General features: G+C 51.0%; 1 protein-coding gene across 2 annotated transcripts in view; it reads right to left on the bottom strand.

The window, feature by feature from the left end:
• Positions 1 to 9,543, bottom strand: part of Pacsin1 (protein kinase C and casein kinase substrate in neurons 1) — a 49,564-nt gene extending 40,021 nt beyond the window's left edge. The window contains exon 1 of one of the 2 annotated variants that reach the window (XM_039098629.2): positions 9,296 to 9,543. The gene's annotated coding sequence lies outside the window, so the exon portion shown is untranslated. 2 annotated transcript variants of the gene reach the window in all.
• Positions 9,544 to 23,929: the final 14,386 nt, after the last annotated feature.

Genomic DNA, 23,929 nt, shown 5'->3' with positions numbered 1-23,929 from the left:
TCAGCGCTACGGGAGCAGGCAGGCAGTCTTGTGGTGGCTGCTCTCATACTCCAGAAGCATCCAGTGGAGACTGGGAAGAGAGACAGGGAAGTCAGGAAAGGTGTGGATTCCGAGGGTCCTGATGCAGCGCTGGGCCAGATTTCCTGCAGCATCAGGAGACAGACGGGACCCAGCTACCAGCTCACAGAGTACAGAGGACCCTGCCGAGTGTCGCTGTGGAGTTTCAGTCAACAGAGCCCAGGCTGTGGACTGTGCAGACAAAGCCGATGACTCACAGAGACATGAGAGCCCGCTGGAGCAGAAGGCATGCGCAGAACTGACCCAGGGGCTCAGCCAATCACAGCGCACAGGCCGGATCTCGGTCTTCAGGGTTTTTTCTTTTGACTGTTGTTTTATGACCTGGTCTCTTGTAGCCCAGGGTACCCTCAAATCTGACATGTAGCTCAGGCTAACTTTAATTACCCGGCATGTATAAAGCCCTGTGTTCCATCTCCAATGCTACAGCAAAAAAGGAGGGAGGTAGGGAAGCAAGAAAGAAGGAAGGAAACCAAAGAGAAAATTGCCCAGAGAAAGTCCTTATCTTGGGTAGACAAGATGGCTCAGTGTGTAAAGCTGCTTGCCGCCAAGCCTTACAACCCGAGTTTGATCCCTTAGACCCACACTGCAGGTAAGAGAGAACCGACTTCTGCAAGTTGTCCTCTGGCTTTCACACGAGTGTGTGTGTGTGTGTGTGTGTGTGTGTACACGCACAAAAATCTGATTAAAACATTTTCGTCGTAAAATATTGCTTATTTATTTTCATGTGTGCGCGCGTGCGTGCGTGCGTGCGTGCGTGTGTGTGTGTGTGTATACATGCGCACCACGTGCTTTCAGTGCCCTCAGATGTTGTAAGAAGCCGTGAGATCCAGAGGAACTGGGGATACAGATCGCTGTGAGCCGCCATGTTGGTGTAGTCAGTGCTCTTAACTACTGAGCCATCTCCCCCGACCTCCCCGCCAAAAACTTTTAAAAGAAAAGTCTTTACGCTCAGGCATGGTGGGCCACGCCTTTAACCCCAGCTCTCAGGAGGCAGAGGCAGATGGATCGCTATCGGTTTGAGGCCAGCCTGATCCACAGAGCCAGTTCCAGGCCAGTCAAGGTTACATAGTGAGACCCTGTCTCACGCAAACAAACCAGAACGTCCTTATTTTAGAAGCATGTCTTCAGATAGGCATGGCGAATCGATAATCGAGATTTGGTGAGAACGATTGCGGTATGGGAGACAACAGGCAAGGGTGAAGCAGACATCAAATACCACTTTCTCTATGTGCATCAATTATATTTTTGGACAATAAAGAATTTTTCAGTCCCAGGGGACCTCACACCCGGCAAATAGATGCCAGGCATGCGTGTGGTGCATGGATGTACGCAGATGAAACACCCATACACACTTTAAAAACCTTAAAAAAAAAAAAATAAAAAGTAAGGATGAGCCGGGCGCAGTGGTGGCGCACGTCTTTAATCCCGGCACTTGGAAGGCAGAGGCGGGTGGATCTATGAGTTCGAGGCCACCCTGGTCTATAGAGAGAGATACGGGGGTTGGGGATTTAGCTCAGTGGTAGAGCGCTTACCTAGGAAGCTCAAGGCCCTGGGTTCGGTCCCCAGCTCCGGAAAAAAAAAAAAAAAAAAAAAAAAAAAAGAGCTCTCGTTCTTGCAGAGAGAGATCCAGGACAGCCAGTTCTACACAGAGAAATCCTGTTTCCAAACCCAGTAATAATAATAATAATAATAATAATAATAATAACAACAACAACAACAACAATAATATCCTAATTGCATATAAAGTCGCCTGCTTTGACCTACCATGAGTTACAACTATCTTTTTGCGTTGTCCTTTTCTCCCCAGTATCTCCAGGCGCCTACAACAGGGCCTGGTGCACAGCAGATTCTGCACAGGGCAGCTAACAGCAGAATGAAGAACCACCTTGGTTGGCACAGGCGGGAGGATGGAGGGGAACGGGGTAGAGGCCCTGACCCGATGTGTCCTCCTGGTGACTCGTCACTGACCATCGCCATTTGCTAAGACTGCACCTACTGGGCTCATCCCCAAAATGGTATTTCCAAAATTTCCAAAAATGGGGGTGCCAGCGCACTCTTCCCCCAGAGACGTGAGGGTTTGTCTACCACACCCTCGGCCGGGAAAAGGCTTACTGCAAGGATTTGTCGAGCGCTGGATTAACCTTATTTAGAAGCTCCACCTTGATGGTAAATCTCTCTGCCCCATCCGAATGGGCAAGCGCTCGTTGGGCGGCATGTAGAATCAGTTTACAGACGCAGAATTCAAAACTGCTCTGTGGGCTGGGGCGGTGGCTCCGTGGGTAAGAGGCTCGCCCAGTGAGCATCAGGACCTGAGTTTCAGTCCCCAGAGCACACATCAAGCTGGGTACAGACGTGTCTGTAATCTCAGCGCTCCTACAGCCAGAGAGGAGGAGACATGAGAATCCAAGGAAGTCTGGACTGAGCAGTGCAGAGTAAGAGACCCTGTCCGATGAAGAGACATGGCGGTGGACCCTGAGGCCTGAGGTCTCCCCTAACCTCCATGCTTACACAGTTGCGCGTGCACACACACACACACACACACACACACACACACACACACACACACGAGCTGTTAATTTCAAATAAGTACCCACCACCCCTCCCAGGACAGGAGCAAATAGGAGACATAGAAGACTCCTCTCTTTCCTTCGCCATCCCCAAACAGCGCCGCCTAGAGGCCAGAGGGCGACAATGCAATTCAGATTTCAGATAAAAGACAAATCAAGTTTGTCTCTCTCTCTCTCTCTCTCTCTCTCTCTCTCGTTTGTTTGTTTGTTTGTTTGTTTGTGTGAGTGCACTGTCGATATCTTCACACCAGAAGGCGCCAGATCTCAGTACAGATGGTTGTGAGCCACCATGTGGATGTGGGGAATTGAACTCAGGACCTCTGGAACAGCAGTCAGTGCTCTTAACCCCTGAGCTATCTCTCCAGCCCTTTGAACTTTTTTTCTTTTCTTTTCTTTTCTTTTTTTTTTTTTGAAGCGATGGAATTTAACCAGGGTCTCAGGCACACTACACAAGCACTTTACTATTGAGACACGTCCCTCGCTCAAATTCAGATTTCACGATTTAGCCAGGCATCCAGAATATTATCAGACAGCCCCTATCCCAGCCTAAACCAGCTTTAAAATATTTTCCCAGGGTTGGGGATTTAGCTCAGTGGTAGAGTGCTTGCCTAGGAAGCGCAAGGCCCTGGGTTCGGTCCCCAGCTCCAAAAAACAGAACCAAAAAAAAAAAATATTTTCCCATATGTTTGCTTTATTTTATATGTATGCGTGTTTTGCCTGCATGGATACCTGTGTGCCCTGTGCAGAAGAGGGTACCAGATGCTCTGGGATCTGAGCTACACACAGTTTTGATCTACCATGTGAGTGCTGGGATCAAACCCAAGTAGGTCCTCTGCAAGAGCAGCCAAAACTCCTAACCACTGAGAGCTATCCTCCCACCAGCATTCTCCCACCACGTGATGCTTACAACCTCTGGTCCTCCCAGTCTTCTTCAGGAACCCCAGTCTGAAGGCTCAAGGCACCTCTCCAATACCCACTTTCTTTCTTTCTTTCTTTCTTTCTTTCTTTCTTTCTTTCTTTCTTTCTTTTTTCTTTCTTTCTTTCTTTCTTTTTTTTTTTTCGGAGCTGGGGACCGAACCCAGGGCCTTGCGCTTGCTAGGCAAGTGCTCTACCGCTGAGCTAAATCCCCAACCCCCAATATCCACTTTCTTATCACCTTGTCACAAAGTCCTCTCCAGGTTCCTCCTGCCCGCCCATCCTCTATCGCCCTGGCTACTGGGGGTACCATCCATAACTGCCCCACACTGGTCCCCAGCAGCTGTGCCTGAGGATGCTGAGATGTAACCGGACACACCTCTGAAGGTCCTGCCAGCTGCGCAAAGCCTGTGGGGTCATCTGCGAGTGCCACTGTCACTAACTGAAGCTCTGCTTCTAGGGGTGGATGGCTCCTGTCGGGTATCTCCTAGGGCCCTGGCTGCCCCATCCCAGTCCCTGAGGCCCAGTCCTTCATGGTCCTAGAAACCAACTGTAAGGTACACAGGGTGTTCGAAAGGCTGCAACGGTAGCTAACGGCTTTCTAGTCCGATGTATGATTTGCAGCAAACCCCAATTACTTTTTGTGATAAGAAAAAAAAAAAACTGAAAGCTTTTTGTTTGAAACAGTCACATATAGTCTAGGTCAGACTCAAAATGAGCTGCGAAGCTGGACTTGGTTCTTAATTCTCCTCCCATAGGCTGATATCATAGTCAGTCAGTCAATCAGTCAGTCAGTCAGTCTGTTAGTCAGTCTGTCTGTCTGCCTGTCTCTCTCTCTCTCTCATATACGTGTGTGAGTGTGTGTCGCACAGACATACACAAACACCTCTGGCTTGAAAGTTTGGGTTTGTTTCTCCTATTTTACAGTTATTTATTTACCACAGTATGAGTGGAGGCCAAAGGTCAACCGGTCGGAACCAGTTCTCTCCTCCACCCACGTGGGTCCCAGAAGTTCAAATCATCCACCTCCATGGCAAGTACCTTCCCCCACTGGGTCATCTCACCAGCCTGGAAGGTTTTGCTGTGGCTGCTGCTGCTGCTGTTGTTCTTGTTCTGGTTTGGTTGTGTTTCCTTTTGAGAAAAAAATCCGGGGCTGGAGAGATGGCTCAGTGGTTAGAGCACTGACTGTTCTTCCAGAGGTCCTGAGTTCAGTTCCCAGCAACCACATGGTGGCTCACAGCCATCTGTAATGGGATCTGATGCCCTCTTCTGGTGTGTCTGGAGACAGCGACAGTGTACTCATACATAAAATAAATAAATCTTTAATATATACACATATATACACAGATATGTATATATCTATATCTGTACACAGGCTGGGGGGACGCTCAGCAGTTGAGAGTTCACAGTGCTCTTAGAGAGGATGAGATGGTTCCCAGCGAGCGCCCCCACTGGGCAGCTCCCTATCATCTTGTCACCCAGGCTCCAAGGGATCCAACACCTTTGACCTCCGCAGGCACCCACACTCACGTGCACACCTGCACACAATAAAAAATAACAAAAAGACTCAGGAGGCAGAGGCAGGTGGGTCTCTGTGAGTTCAAGACCGAGCTGGTCTACAGAGTGAGTTCCAGGACAGCCAGGTAGAGAAACCCTGCCTCAAACAAGAGTATAGTGATGGGGTTGGGGATTTAGCTCAGCGGTAGAGCGCTTGCCTAGGAAGCGCAAGGCCCTGGGTTCGGTCCCCAGCTCCGAAAAAAAGAAAAAAAAAAAAAAAAAAAAAAAAAAGAACCAAAAAAAAAAAAAAAGAGTATAATGATGATGATGATGATGATGGTGGTGGTGGTGGTGGTGATGATGATGATGATAGAAATGTAAGATAATTTTTTAATGTAAAACTAAGGGCTGGCTCTATATATCGCAGAAGAATCGGCCTTGCCTAGAAGCCCCCAGTGAGGGGCTGGGGCGGGGCTCAGCGGAAAGTGCTTGCTTGTCATAGTCTGTTCCAGGCCCTCAGAGGACCCTGTTCCTCCTCAGCACAGCCATTCCCTCAGCTCCTCTTCTTGCTTCCATGAGGAGGACCCCGGATCAGTGAGCTCCTCCCCTGTTGGCCTTCCTTGTGCTTCCTGGCCTGCCAGACTCACAGAAATTTCTATTCAATGAGTCTCCTCCCACTGCCACTCAATCCTGCCAGGGATGCAGGCCTCTCCTGGGGAAGAGCCTTTCAAGTGACCTGAAGTCACGGAGGACCCACTACGTCACACTTTCCACAAGTGAAGGTCTCTCTGTGTCAGGCCTTGGGGGACACCAGACCAAGACACGCCTCCCTTATCCACGGACTGTCTGCAGACCCCGGGGAAGATGTCACTCAAAGACTGAGACAGAGGGTCTGAGGAGAGGAGCAAGATAGGGCAAGGATGCTTCGGAAGGCTTGCAGGCAGGCGAGAGCAGCGTGGCTTTCCTGAGAAAGCGAAGGAGCGTCAGAATTCAGAGGAAAGGAAAGCAGAGGGGGAGGAAGAGGAGTCAGCTGACTGGCAGGGTGGTACAGCCTACTGAGGGATGTCTGTGCACCTGTCAAAGGAACGAGGCTGGCCAAGAAGGGCTCTGCAAAGGCCCATGTCACCTTTTACACACACCGCTTACTGCCAAGACTCCAGAGACCTAGGACAGCCTGGCTGGGGCCCACCCAGTTCTGGAAGTTGACCCGGATTGTCTAGCTATAGTTGAGACATAGCATCTTAGGAGAAATCACCAACCCAGTAGCTTGAAGAAAGGGAAGCCCTCAACAAAGGGTCAGGCTCCCTGGGGACACAGGGAACCAACCAGTCAGACAGGAGCCAGCAGGACAGAAGCCCCTCCAATAGTCACAGCTGACACTCAACCCCAGGCCTAAAGGAGTTTCTTGATGACTCTTTGGTCCCGGAGAATAGAAAGACCAAAGGGGTTCCCCTCCATCTTTCAGCTTGCTAGCTGTTGCCCAGAATTTATAAATTCATTCGTTCGTTCGTTCGTTCGTTTGTTCATTCATACTGCAAACATTTCTTCAGTGAGGAGTCCTCAGACACTGGAGTAATGACAGAGACCAATCAGAATCCTAACCTGAAGGTCCTTTGGTCTAGAGGGGGACAGGCCAGACATAAATAACCTCTAGGCCCACAGGGTCCAAGAACATGGAGTCGGAGGTGACCTCTCACCTGGGGCACCAGAAAGCTCCTTAGAGAGAGTGATCTGAGTAGCCAGGCAAAGATCTGACAAGAAAACCAGGCTGTGGGCAGAGCTTCCCAGACCACTGGCAACCTGCACCCCAGCTGTGCCAGGGCCCCTGACAATGGGCTATTTCTGGTTGTGCCTAGAAGAAGAAGATGTCGCATGTGTGTGTTCCCCCCCAGGCTGCAGAGCTGGGTTTGGGGGAGGTGGGGGAGGTGGAGGGTAAGGCTGGAACTTAAAAGCCAAGCCGAGGGTTTGAAGCTGAGTCTAGCCAAGCCCTGGGGTTTGCCACTGTGTCGCAGGCACATTAATGACCCTTTAACCTTTGCACAGCCTCCTGAAAGGTGAACACAGCCCGGAGAGCGCCCCAACCGTGACCAAATGGTCTGAGGTTGGTGGAGATTCGAGAAGGCGGGGTGGCGCAGAGAGGATTCTGCAGCATCTGCGGGGGCCCTCAGCACCCACACCTCCTCTCTCCTTCCACCGCCCACCCCCAGCTGGTGGGGGGGAGGGGTCGGAAGCAAAGAAGGAAGTACCTGTAATCTAAACCAGACATCGCCGGCTGTGCTTCTCCCCAGCCCACTCTGATCCAGAAATAACCTACGCACCAAGCTGGCATCAGCCCACCCATCCCAGCTGGTCGCAGAAAAACACTCAACATCGGGGGGCCAGGCCCCCGCTTTCCAACGATCCAATTTCCTCTCCCTTTCCCCAGGGTAGAGGCCTCCCCTTTAACATCCCCAGAGGCCATCCTGGCACTGCCTGGGTCAAGTCCAAGAGCATCCCAGGGCGCGCGCCCTCCTCTCCCCAGGTACCTGCCCTCGGCTGTGTCCAACGCCATCACACGCTGGCTACCTGCACCCCGCACTAGGGCCCTGGACTCCCCCACACACCCCAACCCTACCCCCGCCCCCACCCCGCACTCTCTCAACGTCTTAGACCCCCTACCTGGGTGCCGGAGCACCGGACACCATCGGCGGGGCGGGTAGCAAAGTGGGCGGCGGCGGCGGCGGCGGCCCAGCCTCAAGCCCGGATGGCTTCCCGGGGGAGGAAGAGAAGGAGGAGGAGAAGGCAGGCGCGACCGCCGCGCGTCTCTCTGGGGCTGCGGGAAGGAGGAAGGTCAGAGACTCCGCGGAGCGCAGCGCCGCGCGGGGGCGGAGGCGGCGCGGATTAGAGCGGCTTCTCCGCGAGCCAATGGCGGCGCGGTGGCTGCGCAGGTGGCAGCGCCGCGGTACCCGGAGGCCGCGCCCGCCCGGCCGCCTGTTCCCGAGCTCGGCGAGTGTGGTTCCTGCGCGCTCCTAATCCCTGCTTCTCATGTAGGGGTACGCGCAGGATGGGGGTTTGCGGTTTGGTGCGATGACCCTCTCCTCTACCTGTGTGTGCACGGATACGCGCAGGACAGGCCCTGGTATGATGACCCCCCTCCTCTACCCATGTGTGTTGGGTATGTGGAGGACAGGAGCCTTCAGGCTAACCAAATAGTGAGGATGCTCTCCTCCGGCCTAGCCCACGGTCCACCCCCACACTCAGCTCTGCCAAGAAGACCTGTGTGGATCCTCAGGCCACAGTTCACCTCAAGGAGGCTTTCTGGGACTTGGGGATCTAAAAGGTGACAGACAGACAAACACACACACACACACACACACACACACACACACACACACACTAGCTGCTTTCATGCCTTGTATTCGAACTGCTTCCAGGAGCCAGGCTGTGGGGCCTGACTTAGCAGAGCACAAGGTTCGTTCAATATGTCCAGAACATTCCATAAACCAGAGAAATGAGACCAGGAGGAGAAAACTGCCCACTTCTGCCCCTCCCTAGCGCAGGCTCGAGAGATGTTCAACAGGGTGCATAGAAGGAAGTTTTCCCGAACCCCTCCCTGGGGGGCGAGCCTCACTGTGAGCTCTGAAGTCCACCAGTCTAGGGACCCAGAGGAATGCCTGCGACAGTGTAGTGTTCGTTCGTTCATTTACCAGGAATTCCGTGAACACTGGTTCCAAACTTTAACTTCTAGGTTAGAACCTAGAAGACATCGCCAAATGAACAGGCCACAGGCGGCATCTCTCAGGGTTTGGACGCGTCAAGTGAGTGGATGTATTAGTCAGGGAACAGAGGGATAGAAGGAATGTCTATTACAAAGGAGCTTGTTAGATCTGCTCGAACGACGACAAGAGTCCGCGCGCTGGAGAGGCTGAGGATACCATAGCTTCTCCAGGACACTGGGTTCCTCAGTAGTCCCAATGTGGCACTGAATGCGTGGAAGGTTCCGGAAGAGCCCCAGGAGTCATCATAGGCCTTCCGGAGACATTGGAAGGTTGAAACGGTGGGATTCTGTTGCAGCAGCGGCTGCAGCAGCAACAGAACGGATACATTCACAAGCATGACGCAAAGGTGGGCAAGCCAACGGCACTATGCCCCACCCCCAGACTTCTTACATCACGCCACCCCAGAAGGTACCGCCCACCTTGGGAGAGTCTCTTTTACCTCTCAGTCAGTCCTTCCGAGAAATGCCTTCCCATGCTTACCCAGAGTCTCTTAGTTCTTCCCAGGTCCAATCAAGTCTCTATTAACCATCAGCGGTTGGTGTTCCACGGAAGGCTGAGGGCTCTGGGCAGAGCTATCCAGTAAGGTTTTCTAGTGGTGCTGAAGGAGAACTGAAGTTCAGGTTAGCCAGATGGCCCAGGAGTAAGGCAAAGCCATCAAGGCCCGCAGCTCTGGGCTGCCTCTCTACACGGGGATACGATAGCCTGGAGCTAATGAGGCCCACCCTCTACTCCTGCCTCAGCACCCTGATTCCGGTTCCCCACACCCCAAACTGGAGTTTACCCTCAGCCTCAGGCAAAGCTGTGAAGCTCACACGGGTGCGACAGCTGTCCAGGAAACACTGACTCAGACTCCTCATCTTGTTAGCCATATGACAAGCTGTCGGTGGAGTCTCTGGGGCCTAGGGGAGCCTCGGACACACCCAGGGCTCTGTTCTGGGGTTCATAGCAATGGTGGTGGTTTTTCTCTCCAGATGGGATGCTGGAAGGCACGAAGAGTACCTAGCCCGCTGCTCAGAACCTAACAGGCCAGGGAAAAGGACACCCATTTTTTTTTTTTTTTCGGAGCTGAGGACCGAACCCAGGGCCTTGTGCTTGCTAGGCAAGCGCTCTACCACTGAGCTAAATCCCCAACCCCATGGGCACCCATTTTTATAACCACAATTATCCGCATCTCCAGTGCTCTCGCCCAGTGTTGTGGAAACGCACCCCTTTAAGACAGAAGCGTCGGGGCTGGGGATTTAGCTCAGTGGTAGAGCGCTTACCTAGGAAGCGCAAGGCCCTGGGTTCAGTCCCCAGCTCCGAAAAAAAGAAAAAAAAAAAAAAAAGACAGAAGCTTCACCTCAAGAGGCTGGTTCCCGGGGTTGGGGATTTAGCTCAGTGGTAGAGCGCTTGCCTAGGAAGCGCAAGGCCCTGGGTTCGGTCCCCAGCTCTGGAAAAAAAAAAAAAAAAAAAGAACCAAAGAACCAAGAGGCTGGTTCCCCACAAAGGTTCTCACTCGGGAGGCAGAGGCAGGCAAATCTCTGAGTTCAAGGCCAGCCTGGTCTACAGATCAAGTTCCAGGACAGCCAGGGCTGACAGAGAAACCCTGTCTTGGGGGGAAAATCCTTTAAAAAAAATTAAACAAATAGGCTCAGTAGTTAAGAGAACTTGCTGCTCTCCCAGACACCCTAATTTTGGTGGCCAACACCCACATGGGACAGCTTACACCTGCCTGTAACCCCAACTCCAGGGCATCCTCACACCCTCTGGAGGTCTCATTAGACACAAACACACAGGCGCAAAAAAACGCACACATGTGAACAGACACACATGCGCTAAAAATAGTCTCTTTTAAAGACCAAACAAACAAAAGCAGAGAGGAGTGAGGGAAAAGACAGCCAGGGGCTCTCTGGGCAGAGCTGAGGTGTGACTGGGGTTGAACTCAGAACGCATGCGCGCGCGCGCGCGCGCGCGCACACACACACACACACACACACACACACACACACACACACACACACACACACACACACACACACACACACACATTCACTCCTGTCCCATGTAACCTAAAATAAAATGTTTCGGGTTTCGGGAACTGACGCGGGATGTCCATACTTCCTAAATTAGACCAGCTTCCTTGCAGACATTCTAATTGCAGACCTCCTGCTCAGAGATGAACCTGATCCACCTTCCTGTTTTGCTCCCCGCCCCCACCCCGCTTCCTGTTTCGTGTACCTCCCCCCCCAACCCCTCCCGGTTTGTGGCTCTGCTTCAACACAGATGCCCTCCATCTCGGCACAACTCTTCCTTTTCTGAGCATTTCCCACGTCTCTCGTGTCCTGGCCTCACATTCTGTCAGCCCCATTGAGATTTGACCCCTCTCTGTATCCGTGGGACTGTCCTTCCTCCCCAGAGCCCTGAGCTTCCCTCAGTCCAGCCTCCCTCAGACTATGGGCCATGTAGAGCAAAGAGCGGTTGTTCCTGAGGAGTTTGCAGATGCCAGCGAAACACAAAAGGCCTGCGGACAGAAAGGCGGGCCAGCACCGAAAGGCGCGGGAATAAATAAATCAATGAGTGAATAATGGATTGGTAATTGATACTGCGTCTTGGGCCTGGAGAGGGCCCCCCCCCCCCCCCCGGCAGAAGGGAGACTTCAGTTGCCCTGTCTTCCATATAGAAAAAAAAAAAAAAAGGCATGGGAGGCGGGGAAGGAGGATCGGTTTTGAATTCTCTTTCTTTCTCTCCCCCCCTCTCCCTTAGACAGTCACATATATCTTCCCACGGTGATGTCCAACTTTTTATCTAATTTACTAATTATATATAAGTACACTGTAGCTGTCTTCAGACACACCAGAAGAGGGCATCAGATCCCATTACAGATAGTTGTGAGCCATCATGTGGGTGCTGGGATTTGAACTCAGGACCTCTGGAAGAGCAGTCAGTGCTCTTAACCGCTGAGCCATCATTCCAGCCTGATATTCAACTTCTGATCCTCACCCTCTCTCTACAGTGCTGGGAGTGCAAACAGGCACCACCATGCCCAGTGTGGGGTTTTTGTTTTTGTTTTTTGTTTGTTTTTTTTTAATTTTGAAAATTTTATTATTTTCATTTTTTGAGACAGGGTCTCACGGTGTATCCCTGGCTGGCATGGAACTCTCTCTGGAGACCAGGCTGGTTTTGAAACTCACAGAGATTCTCCTGCCTCTGCCTCCCAAGTGCTGGCATTAAAGGCGTGTGCCACCACGTTGGCTGACAATGATCTATTATTAATATTGTGTGTGTGGCTGACATGTCTGATATGTGTGTTTGAACGAAAGTACCACGGTGCGTATTTGGAGGTCAGACGACTTTTGGGAGTCGGCGGCGTTCTTCCTCCAGGTGGGACTCGGGATTGAACTCAGCCACCAGGCTTCTTCCGCAGCAAGCGTCTTTACTTGCTGAGCCTTTTGCGCATGCTCGACAGGCACTGTCCCGCCTCACCACAGCCGGAGCCCAACTACCCCTGTTCTTACCACAGCTTTAGTTGGGGAGGAAGGCCAGGGATCTATCCCTACCTTGGGTAGATGGGGATTCTGAAACCCAGAGAATAAAGAGACTCCTTCCAGGTCACACAGCACATCAGTGACAGAGCTGGGGTTGTAAAGAGATCGCTGACAGGGACTATTGCCAATCGGACCTAGACCAGGTCTCAGGAGCCTTGCAATGGTGAGTTTCTCTGTGCCTCCTGCATGAAACCCTTAACATTTAGAGGGTGCCCAGATTTAGGACCCTGGAGACAGTGTACCCAGGACACACAGGCAAACAGAGCCTTTCTCATTTCCAGGTTCTTTCTGAATTTGAGGCCTAGGAACCATGAGAACGCCGTGATTACTGACCATCAGGTTACAGGCTGGGACACGGAGGCCAGAGAGGTTGGGTGGCTTGTGTGATGTCACACAGCGGGAAAGCGTTGGAACTGCGATTCCAATCCAGGCAGGACGGAGGTCAGCCCTGCGGTTAGAAAGAAAGGCAGACTGGACTATGTAGGTGCTTACTCCAAGCCAGAGGGCTCGACGTCACTGTGGTCCCGTGGCTATGGCCTGGACACTCTCGCCACCTAGTGGTGTTTTACCTTAACTACAAGTGAAATTCCTGAGCAGATGCCGGTTGTCAATCGACCTACCTGTATGTTTGGTGGGAGTTAGCGGTGCTGGTTGGTTGGTTTGGTTTCAGATTTATGCTTTTTAGTCAAGGTCTTAGGTAGTAGCCCCGACTGTCTGGACTCACTATGCAGCTGAGGATAGCGGTAAACTTCTCATCCTCCTGCTTCCACTGCCCCAGTGACAGCGCTCTACTCCCCTGAAGCTGTTACAGTTGTAAGCAGCCACGTGGTGCCAGGAACTGAGCCCCGGGTCCTCTGCAAGAGCAGTGTGTGCTCTTAACCTCTGAGCCATCTCTCCAGCCTCTATTTTTTTTAATTATTTTTATTATTATCAGTGTGTGTCCGGGGCAGGGTTAAGGGACAATATCATAGAGTTGGTTCTCTATCTAACTTTATGGGGTCTCCTGGATTCAAACTCAGGCCCCTCACGCTTGCATCTCTGGGCAGTAAGCGCCCTTAGCCTTACTTACTACCCTATTCTTTCTTTAAAATTATCATTTATTTGTGCCAGGGAGGGGGTAGTAGGGTATGTAGAGGTCAGAGGCCAGCTTTTGGGAATTAGGGTCTCTCCATCAACTGTATGGGTCCTGGGGGATCAAACCCGGGTTGTTAAGCTTGGCTGCAAGCTCTCTTAGCTGCATAGTCCCCCTACCCTCATCTGATCTTACCCCTAACAGGTGGAGTTGACGTGGTGATGCCCACCTGTAATCTCAGAGCTCAAGAGCCTGAGACGGGAGGATCGAGGGTTTTAACTAAGTTTGGGCTATAGAGCGAAAAAATAGTCATAGTTGGGGGAAGGATGTTCCGGTACAGGGTGTTGTGTTCTCAGCGCTGTGCTGACCTCTTACCATAGTGTGTTAACCCTTCCTCACTGTGACAGACACCCGGGAGAACCCATTTCAACGGAGAGAGAGAGAGTTCATTTTGGCTCATGGTTTCAATCCAGGGTTCTATCCTGGATCTATGGCCTTGGGCCTGAAGCCAGGTGGAGTATATTGACAGTGGAAACACATTAGTCTCACCAGCCCTGGGTGAATGCAAATCCCTGTAGTGTTGAGCATAAAAACAAAACAAAACAAAACAAAACAAAACAAAAAAACCAACAACAACCAAAAATAAAAAAAGAGCACTGACTGCTCTTCAACCTCTGAGGTCCTGAGTTCAAATCCCAGCCACCACAGGGTGACTTACAACCATCTGTAGTGGGATCTGATGCCCTCTTCTGGGGTCTGAAGACAGTGACTTATAGATAATAAATAAATAAATCTTTAAAAAAAAAAAAAAAAGAGGGGCTGGGGATTTAGCTCAGTGGCAGAGCGCTTACCTAGGAAGCGTAAGGCCCTGGGTTCGGTCCCCAGCTCCGAAAAAAAGAACCAAAAAAAAAAAAAAAAAAAAAAAAAAGAGTTGCCTTGGTCACGATGTCTCTTCACAGCAATAAAACCCTAACTAAGACATCACCCCACCCTGTAGCCATGAGCAAGGGTGTTTGACCAGATGTGTCCTCTATGGCCACAAGAGGCAGGGGCTTGGGTTCAACATCAACCCAGACCATTTCCTTATCAGAATAATGTGGGTTTCAAAGTACTATTGGATGTTGTCTTCGTTCAGGTTTTACTGCTGTGAGCAGACACCATGACCAAAGCAAGTCTTGGTTCTTTTTTTTTTTTTTTTTTGGAGCTGGGGGCTGAACCCAGGGCCTTGCGCTTCATAGGCAAGCGCTCTACCACTGAGCTAAATCCCCAACCCCGACCAAAGCAAGTCTTATAAGGACAACATTTAGTTGGGGCTGGCTCACAGGTTCAGAGGTTCAGTCCATTATCACCAAGGCAGGAGCATGGCAGCATCCAGGCAGGCATGGTGCAGGAGGAGCTGAGAGGTCTACATCTTCATCTGAAGGCTGCTATTGGAAGACCGGCTTCCCAGCAGCTAGGATGAGGGTCTTAAAGCCCACGCCCACAGTGACACACCTACTCCCACAAGGCCACACCTTCTAATAGTGCCGCTCCCTGAGCCAAGCATTTTCAAACCACCACAGGTGACTTGCCCAGAGATCTGGGGACATCAGTAGGTCCGGTTCTCCTGTTTAATTGTAGAGTTCGGACTCTCTCTCTCTGATCCAAGGTTGTTACCAGCTTCTTCCCAAAAATCAAACCCCACTGGAAGAAGATGGGGTTTATGCAAAAGACACTGTCTCAGGACTCAGTGTGGAACCTTCTAGTCTGTTGCTTTCTGCTTTTTTTTTTTTTTTCTTTTTTCTTTTTTTCGGAGCTGGGGACCGCACCCAGGGCCTTGCGCTTGCTAGGCAAGTGCTCTACCGCTGAGCTAAATACCCAACCCCGCTTTCTGCTTTTTGCTTCTCTGCTTTTTACTGCTTTTTGGTCTTTAGTTTTGGTTCTCGAGCATGTGTGTGTATGTGTATATGTGCATGTGTGTGTATCTGTGTGTCTGAGTGTACGTATGTGTATATTTGTGTAAGTGTGTATGAGTTATGTGTGTATGTGTGTGTATACATGAGTACAGTCTATTTTTACTCATGTATGTGTGTGTATGTGTGGGAGAGTGTGTATGCATATATGTGTGAGTGTGTAAGTATATGTGTATGTGTATGAATACAGTCTACGTGTACTAATGTATGGGTGTGTGTGTGAGAGTGTATATGTGCGAGGGTGTGCATGAGTATGTGTGTATGTGAGTATGTGTAGACACATGAGTACAGCCTATGTGTACTGATATATGGGGGTGTGTATGAGCTCCAGTCCTGGGGTGAGGTTTTATTTTCTGTGTGTGGGTGCTTTGCCTGCACGTATGTCTGCGTACCATATGCACTGAGGATGTGCTCTTATCTCAAACACGACAGGGCTGGTGGTGTGCTGGTACCGGACTTTGATCCAGCGGCAGGGAGGCAGGGAGGCGGAGCAGGAAGATTTCTCTGAGTCCGAGGCCAGTCTAGTTCCGTCCAGACAGAGCTACATAGTGAGACTCCATCTCAGAAACAAAACAAAACGAAACCCAACAACGACAAAGCATGGTGAATAACGCACTGTGTTCTTAATAAGGGAGGTCACTGGATGTCCCAAGGACGCCATCAATACAATACAAAAATGACCTCCGTAAACAATCAAAATTTCTTGCCAGGGGCAGCTTGGCTGGTTCGGCTAGCTGGAGAGCGGCTCACAGACAGGGGTGGAGCCAGTTTGGCTCTCCCAGCAGGATCCTCTGTTCCTATTGGCCAGGCTCACTCCGGTTGGGGCGGGGTGGAGGCGTGGCTGGAAAGGAGTGATTGGTGTTTTCTGTCAAGGGTGAGCCCTTCCACCGTCTCTGGCATCTGTCTTGGTCTCGGACCAAAATACGTGCGGTGCTCCTAAGTGGCTGCAGGCCCTCTGTCCCTCAGTCCGCCCACTGTCCCTCAGTCTACCCTGTCTCCCTCAGTCCGCCCTCTGTCCCTTAGTCCACCCTGTCCATTGGACCCTACCTGCAGCAGAGTGACCAGAGGCAGGAGCAGAGAGAGCCAGAGTCCCATTTTGGAGCACCGCCTGCCCACCCCACTCCCACCCCCAACCCCGCCGATCTTGAACTCAAACCATAGAAAACCCACGGAGGCCGCAGCAGAAGACTCAGGGACAACAGAGTCGGTCAGACTGTAACACATCCCAGCCCCTGAGCCCTCAGCCTTACTGCCTGGCATGGTTGGCGCTGACCTCAGAGAAGCTGCTGCAGACCAGGGAGCCACATCAAGTGAGCTCCTGAAATGACCTTGGTCCCTGGCACCATAAATCAGTATCCCTTAATGAGAACCACTTTCAGAAACAGACAGCATCACACCTGAGGACACTTGAAGAAGTGTCAGACATCGCTGTGGTACACGGTTTCAGCTCATGTGTCTAAGTGTCAAGGATGACTCTGCACTCCCGACTCTCCTTGCCTCATCTCCCAAGGGCTGGAAGACAGGTGTGCACTACTGGGTCCAGCATGGTCCCAGAGCTACAGCAAGTGTTTGGAGTCTCAGGGCACAAGGTGTGTGGGAAGATGTCCCTGGGCTGGCAGACGCAATCCAGCCAAAGCAGAGATGTTCGGAAGCGAGTCCCAGCCCCATCTGGACTCAAGAGGCCAAGAACAGACTGTTTACAGCTAATCGCGGAAGCCAGCTTGACCTCCAGCATGCAGAACCCAACCGCCCAATAGAAGCGGAGCCCCCTGCCCCTTCCTGGCTCCTCCTCCGTTCCTCCGCGATGGGGCCTTTGTTTCCCAGCCTAAGCCTTTCCAGTCGCTCCCCTCAAGGCACACCGTAAGGAAATGGAACCCCACTGCCTGTGTGACACACTCCAAACTCGAGCAACAACTTGTTCTTAAAAAGTATCCATTTTTATTTTGTGCATATGGGTGTTTTGTCTGAATGTACGCAGGAGCACCATGAGCATGCAGTGCCCATGGTGGCCAGAAGAGGGCGTCAGATACCCTGGAACTATCATTACGAATGGCTGTGAGCTGCCCTGTGGGTCCTGGCCATTGACTTTAAGTTCTTTGAAGAGCAGCCAATGCTCTTAACTGTTTGGGCAATCCCTCTGGCCCTAATTTTCTGTTGTAGTTTTTTCTTTTTTTCGGAGCTGGGGACCGAACCCAGTGCCTTGTGCTTGCTAGGCAAGCGCTCTACCACTGAGCTAAATCCCCAACCCCTGTTGTAGTTTTAAGACAAGTTCTTGCATCTGTGGCCACACCACACTGAACACACGTGATCTCATATGATCTCAGAGGCTAAGCAACTTCGAGCCTGGTTCATACTTGGAGGGTTGGAGGACAGAGTCTCACGGTCCAGGCTGACCTCAAGCTCAATATACACCAAAAGCTGGCCTTGAGCCTTTGACCCTCTTGCTTCCACCTCCCAAGTTTGGTGGTTACAGATATGTGCCACCAAGCCTAGCTAAGTCTGCCACTTTAAAAAGTCACCTAGTGTGTAGTGGGGATGAAGTGGGAGGAGATGGGAGTGGTAAGTGTGCCTGTGTGTGATGTGTGTGTGCATGTATGTGCGGGTGCATGTGTGTTTGTATGCATGCATGTGTGTGCGCATGTCTGTGTACATGTATGTATGTGTGTGCACGTGCACGAGTGTGTGCATATATGTCTGCATTTGTGCACGTGTGTATGCATGCGCGCGCGCGCGCGCGTGTGTGTGTGTGTATGGGTGCGCGCGCGCCCGCATTTTATTTTGTTTTGAGACAGAGCCTTATGATGTAGCCCACCCTGGCCTGGAACTCAAAATCCTCCTGCCTCAGCCTCCCAAATTCTAAGATGGGGAGGCTGTGCCATCACACCAGACCTAGCTAAACGTTGAGGACCAGTTTGAATACGTTTCCTAGTTCAAGCCAGCTTAATGACATGACGTAATTAGAGACACACAGGGTAGTGAGGGTGGGTCCGTGCTCAGAAGCTCCACGACTCCTACAGACTTCTTCATACCTCCTGCGCGTCTTCACGCGAGGCTCCGCCCCTCCGTGAGTGTGGGACCTGGTCAGGCGTAGTGCTGTGGGGCCGTCATCCTAGCACTTGGGAGGCCGAAGCAGAAGTGCAGTGAGTTCAATACCAGCCTGGGTGACAGTGTGAGTTTCAGGCTAGCATGAACTACAGAGTGAGACCCTAGCTAAAAAAAAAAAAAAAAAAAAAAAAATCAAGCCGGGCGGTGGTGTCCCACGACCTTAATCCCAGCACTCCGGAGGCAGGCAGGTACCTCTCTGTGAGTTTGGGGCCAGCCTGGTCTACAGAGTGAGCTCCAGGATAGCCAGATCTACCCAGAGAAACCCTGTCTCCGAAAAACAAACAAAAAAAAACCATGTGCACTTGAGAAGCAGAGGAAGGAATGTCTTTTGGAGTCAGAGGCTACGTAGTAAGTTCCAGACCAGCCACTGCAGCCTACACAAGAGTTCAGAGTGAGACACTGTCTCAATAATTAATTAATTGATTGATTGATTGATTAATAATAAAAATAAAAACTAAATAGTTTAACCTTCACCTTGATGTGATGAGGGGAGGCACAGAAGACATCTGCGAGGGGCTCAGAGCCTATTCAGTCCCCGGTTTCCAGAAGCCTTATCTGTGACTGCAGAAGTGGAGCCACCATATGGCAGCAACCGGCATTGCAGCAGCTCAGGAAAAAAAAAAAAAAAAAAAACAAAACAAAAAAACCTGAGGCAGAAGAGCGGGACACACTGCCCTTTATCTATCCAATGACAAGGCTCCGGAGTCCCCACAGCTGCCTAAAATCCCCGTGCCCTGGGCACAGCGAAGTGGAGTAGAAGAACCACTTTAGGGGTTGGGGATTTAGCTCAGTGGTAGAGCGCTTGCCTAGCAAGCGCAAGGCCCTGGGTTCGGTCCCCAGCTCCGAAAAAAAGAACCAAAAAAAAAAAAAAAAAAAAAAAAAAAAAAAAAAAAAAAAAGAAGAACCACTTTAGGGGTTGTCTACATTATTGTTTTTTGCTTTTGTTTATTTGTTTGTTTGTTTTTAACTTGGTATCTAGGCAAAAAGACTTAGAATTTCTGGTCCTCCGATCTCTACCTCCCAGATGCTGGGGCTCCGCGTGTGAGCCACCACGATAAGTGTATAGGGCGCTGTGGTTCCAACACAAGCCTCAAAACACCACACCCGACGAGCCCCGTCCCCAGGTCTCGAATGACTTTTAAAGTGACCCGACATGTCGGCTCATCTGTCTTCCACTTCTGTCCTCAGCCTGTGCTCCGTGAGTCACAGGGAGTTGTTCTGTTAGAGAGATGACAGGTTCCAGGTCAAAGGCAGAGGGAGCCAGCCCGAGGACTGCAGGGCTGTGAAAGGCGTCCTCAGAGCTGTGCCCACCCACGAGTATTATTTATGGTGCTGTCCGTGAGCTGATTTCTGATTTCTTGCTGCTCCATCTGGCCCTCATTGGCAAAGCTCCCGGCTTGACTTCCTCTGGTAGGGGCCATATGTCCTGACAGCCCAGGGAGGCCTGGCAGTGAAGGGGGCGGGAGGCAGAGGAGAGCTAATTCCTGGACCACCCTGGCAGCCAGTGCTGGAGCTCCTAAAATCCATGGAGCAACTGCCTGCCTGGGTAGGATTGGGAAAACTCCTCCTCCCCACCCACCCCTCGGTGACATCACTGCCAAGCGTCCTGAGCCGTGGAGATGGCACTTGCATGGGCTCTGGGTTGGACACGGCTAAACTGGAATCTTTTTTTTTTTCGGAGCTGGGGACCGAACCCAGGGCCTTGCGCTTCCTAGGCAAGCGCTCTACCACTGAGCTAAATCCCCAACCCCTGGAATCTTTTTTTTTTAAGTGATATATGTGTGATGTGTGTGCCTGTGTCCCTCCACTTGAGTCCCTTGAGTCTCCAGACTCACTCTGATATAAGGTAGCTCCTGTTTGCTTCCCTCTGGAAGCTTCTACTGGACTAGAGGGAAGCTCCCATCATCGAATAGTGTGTTGCAGTAGGGGAGAGAGGCTTTGTTGGGGGCTCCAAGCTGAAGCTTTGTGGACCTTCCAGCCTTCTGATCACCAGCTCAGAGAGTAGCTGTAGGCTCACCAAGACATGACAGGCAAGGTTTACCCTGGGAGACCACAACACAAGGGGGTGAGGACAAACCACTAACAGCCACAGGGAACCCAAGAAGCCAGCACAACAAGAGATGTTAGGGCTGGAGAGATGGCTCAGCGGTTAGAGCACTGACTGCTCTTCCAGAGGTCCTGAGTTCAATTCCCAGCAACCACATGGTGGCTCACAACAATCTGTAATGGGATCTGATGCCCTCTTCTGGTGTGCCTGAAGACAGCTACAGTGTACTTATATACATAAAATAAATAATTTTTTTTTTTGGTTCTTTTTTCCGGAGCTGGGGACCGAACCCAGGGCCTTGCGCTTCCTAGGTAAGCGCTCTACCACTGAGCTAAATCCCCAGCCCCAATAAATAATTTTTTTAAAAAAGAGATAGTGAGGTGGCCCAGGTCCGTCATATCAGTGTTTGGAAGGTAGAGGTGAGAGCATCAGGACTTCAGCCACAAGGCCCTAGGTTTAGAAGCACCGGGAAGCCCGGCACCACATCGACTGCGTATGGTGGTACATATCTGTATCCCCGGAATCTGGGAGGTGAGACAGAGAATCAGAAACTCAAAGATGTCTTGGCAGCATACTAAATGTGAGGCCAGCCTGGGCTACATCATCATCATCATCATCATCATCATCATCATCATCATCATCATCAAATTAGATGAGACCCTGTCTCAAACTTCATAATCGAATGCCAGGCACGGTACCCTTAATTGGAGCACCTGGGGAGCAGAAGCAGGAGGATTGCTGGGAGTCTCAGGAAGACCAGGACTACGCAGTGAGGCTCTGTCTCAAACAAAGGAAGATAGAGAAGAAGAAAAAGATAAACTCTTTTCATCTGGAAAATCCGAATCAGAAAAATACAAGGTGTAGGTGACTCTGATGGTCAGGATCCTGTCGGAGAGACTGGCTAGCCATCCGCAAAGTCCCCGCTGGACCCTGAGGCCTAATAAGGACTATGGCAGATCGAAATCAAGTGGGGTTCAGAACGCCTTTTAAAAGACGATTGATACTGGGGGTGGTGGCTCCTGCCTGTCATCCCAACACTTGAGAAGCAGAGGCGGGAGGATCATGAGCGAGGTCATCCTTTGAGCTCAAAGCCAGCTCTGGTTCCAATAGACCGTTTCAAAAGTGTGCACTGGGGGGAAGGGAAGAGAGAGGGGAGGGAGGTCCTCTGCCTGTAGATAGACAGGTCCCACCACACTCTCATGTGAAAGACAACTGGAGGTTATCTCTAGGTATTTTGGTATAGAATGTAGCTGCTTTCTGCCTTTGACTCCCCCCCCCCCAAAAAAAAGAATCTACCTGAGGCTAAAGTGAAGACTTAGGAATTAACAGCTTTGGCAGAGGAGAGGGGATTTCTAGTATTGACTGTGTTGACGAGAAAGGGGCACACCAGGAAGTGGAAGGGAGCTGAATCATGTGTTAGGAAAAAAAGATCAAGACATTAAATTCTGATCTCAATGGAACAGGGGAGTGGTGACTTCAGGTGAAGACCCCACCCAGCTAAGCTTCGGGTTTATTGAAACAAATTAAAGAAGAACCTAGGGCCAGGTGTGGCGGTACACGCCTTTAATCCCAGTTCTGGGAAGGCAGAGGCAGGTGAATTTCAGAGTTCAAGGCTGGTCTACAGAGTAAGTTCCAGGAGAGCCAAGCTTAAGCATTGAAGGGAACCATCAAAAGCAGAAAGCTGGCAGAGGCGTAGTTGAACTAGGGGGCCATGTTGTGAATTCAAACCAGGCCTGGTCTCCATGAGCCCTCCCTCAAAAAACACAAAATGGTGCCTGGGTGTGGTGGCTGATTCCTTTAATCCCAGCTGAGGCAGGTGGATCTCCTTGAGTTTAAGGCCAAACCTGTTAGTCTACGTAGTGAGTTTCTGTCTCACAAACACAAAAGCAGGAGCCCTCTAGCTCTTCCTAAGAGACCCTAAGGAGTTAGGCATTTGGAAAATTCGTCTCGAGGGTGGGTGATTTGCTTCTGGCTAATGAAACAGGGGGACGATGCCTCAGTTGGGTTTTTGCTTTCTGATGAGGGGAGCATGTCTCCTAGCCCAGGCTGGCCTAGGATTCTCTGTCTCCTGCCCCAGCTCCTAGTCAGCACACCCAGATCCTTCCAAGTTCTGTTTTGGACTTAGGGATTTGTTTGTTTTGTTTTATAGAGTTGAGACGAGGTCTCATGGAACCCAGGCTGGTCCGGAACTTTGTACGGAACCGAGGTAGGCCTGGATCCACCTCTCTGGTGCTGCAGTCACAGGGAACTGGCGAGGCCCAGGGCATCTGCCGAGACTGTCTGCTTTACTGTTACAGCCAGAAAACCACTGCGCTGCTGTCCTCCAAACTCCCAGGCCCTGGCATCCTGTCTTGTGTCACAGAGCTCCAGTTCTCAAAAGGAAAGTTCTGGAAATAGGGTGTGATGTCATTGGTTCCTCTGAACTGTAGATCTAAAACAGTGGTTAAAAATTTGTGGGGCTGGGGATTTAGCTCAGTGGTAGAGCGCTTACCTAGGAAGCACAAGGCCCTGGGTTCGTTCCCCAGCTCCGAAAAAAAGAACCAAAAAAAAAAAAATTTTGTGTGTGTGTGTGTGTGTGTGTGTGTGTGTGTGTGTTTGGGGATTTAGCTCAGTGGTAGAGCGCTTGCCTAGGAAGCGCAAGGCCCTGGGTTCGGTCCCCAGCTCCGAAAAAAAAAAAAACCAAAAAAAAAAATTTGTGTGTGTGCACGCACACGTGTGTGCCTGTGTGCCTGTGTGTGCGTATGTATGTGTGTGTGTGAACCCTACAAGTGTGCAGGTGCCCACGGATGTCAGAAAAGGGTACCAGGTCTCTGGAGCTGTAGTTTCAGGCAGTTGTGAGCAGCCCTCCCTGGGTGCTGGGTCCTGTGGAAGGGCCGCAGGTGCCTTTAACTGATGAGGCATTTGTTCAGCCCCTCAAAAAGGTCATTAAAAAAAAATTAACAGGAATAGAGATAGCTTCTGTGGACCAGCCCATACTAGGCACACACACACACACACACAATGCTTATGGACAACTTGTTGGTTCTCCTGTTGTCAGGCCGAGCAGCCAGAACCTTTACCCACTGAGACCATCTCGCTGGTCCTATGACAGTCAATTTTTTTTTTTTCCGGAGCTGGGGACCGAACCCAGGGCCTTGCGCTTGCTAGGCAAACGCTCTACCACTGAGCTAAATCCCCAACCCCCATGACGGTCAATTTTAAAGCCAAGTGTGAACTCACATGCCTGCAATACTCACACTCAGGAGGCAGAGTCTGCAGGACCATGAGTTTGAGGCCGGCCTGGTCTATGTAATAGTTGTTTCAAAAGAAAAAAAAAAAATCAACCAGACTCAGCAGGTGGCCCGAGCCTTTAATGCTAGCACTATGGAGACAGAAGCATATGGGTCTCTGTGAGTTCAAGGCCAGCCTGGGTTA

This window comes from Rattus norvegicus, chromosome 20 (assembly GCF_036323735.1).
Source record: "Rattus norvegicus strain BN/NHsdMcwi chromosome 20, GRCr8, whole genome shotgun sequence".
Taxonomy (NCBI): Eukaryota; Metazoa; Chordata; class Mammalia; order Rodentia; family Muridae; genus Rattus; species Rattus norvegicus.
Note: the sequence above shows the minus strand (reverse complement) of the source record. Positions and strands in the feature narration are given on the sequence as shown.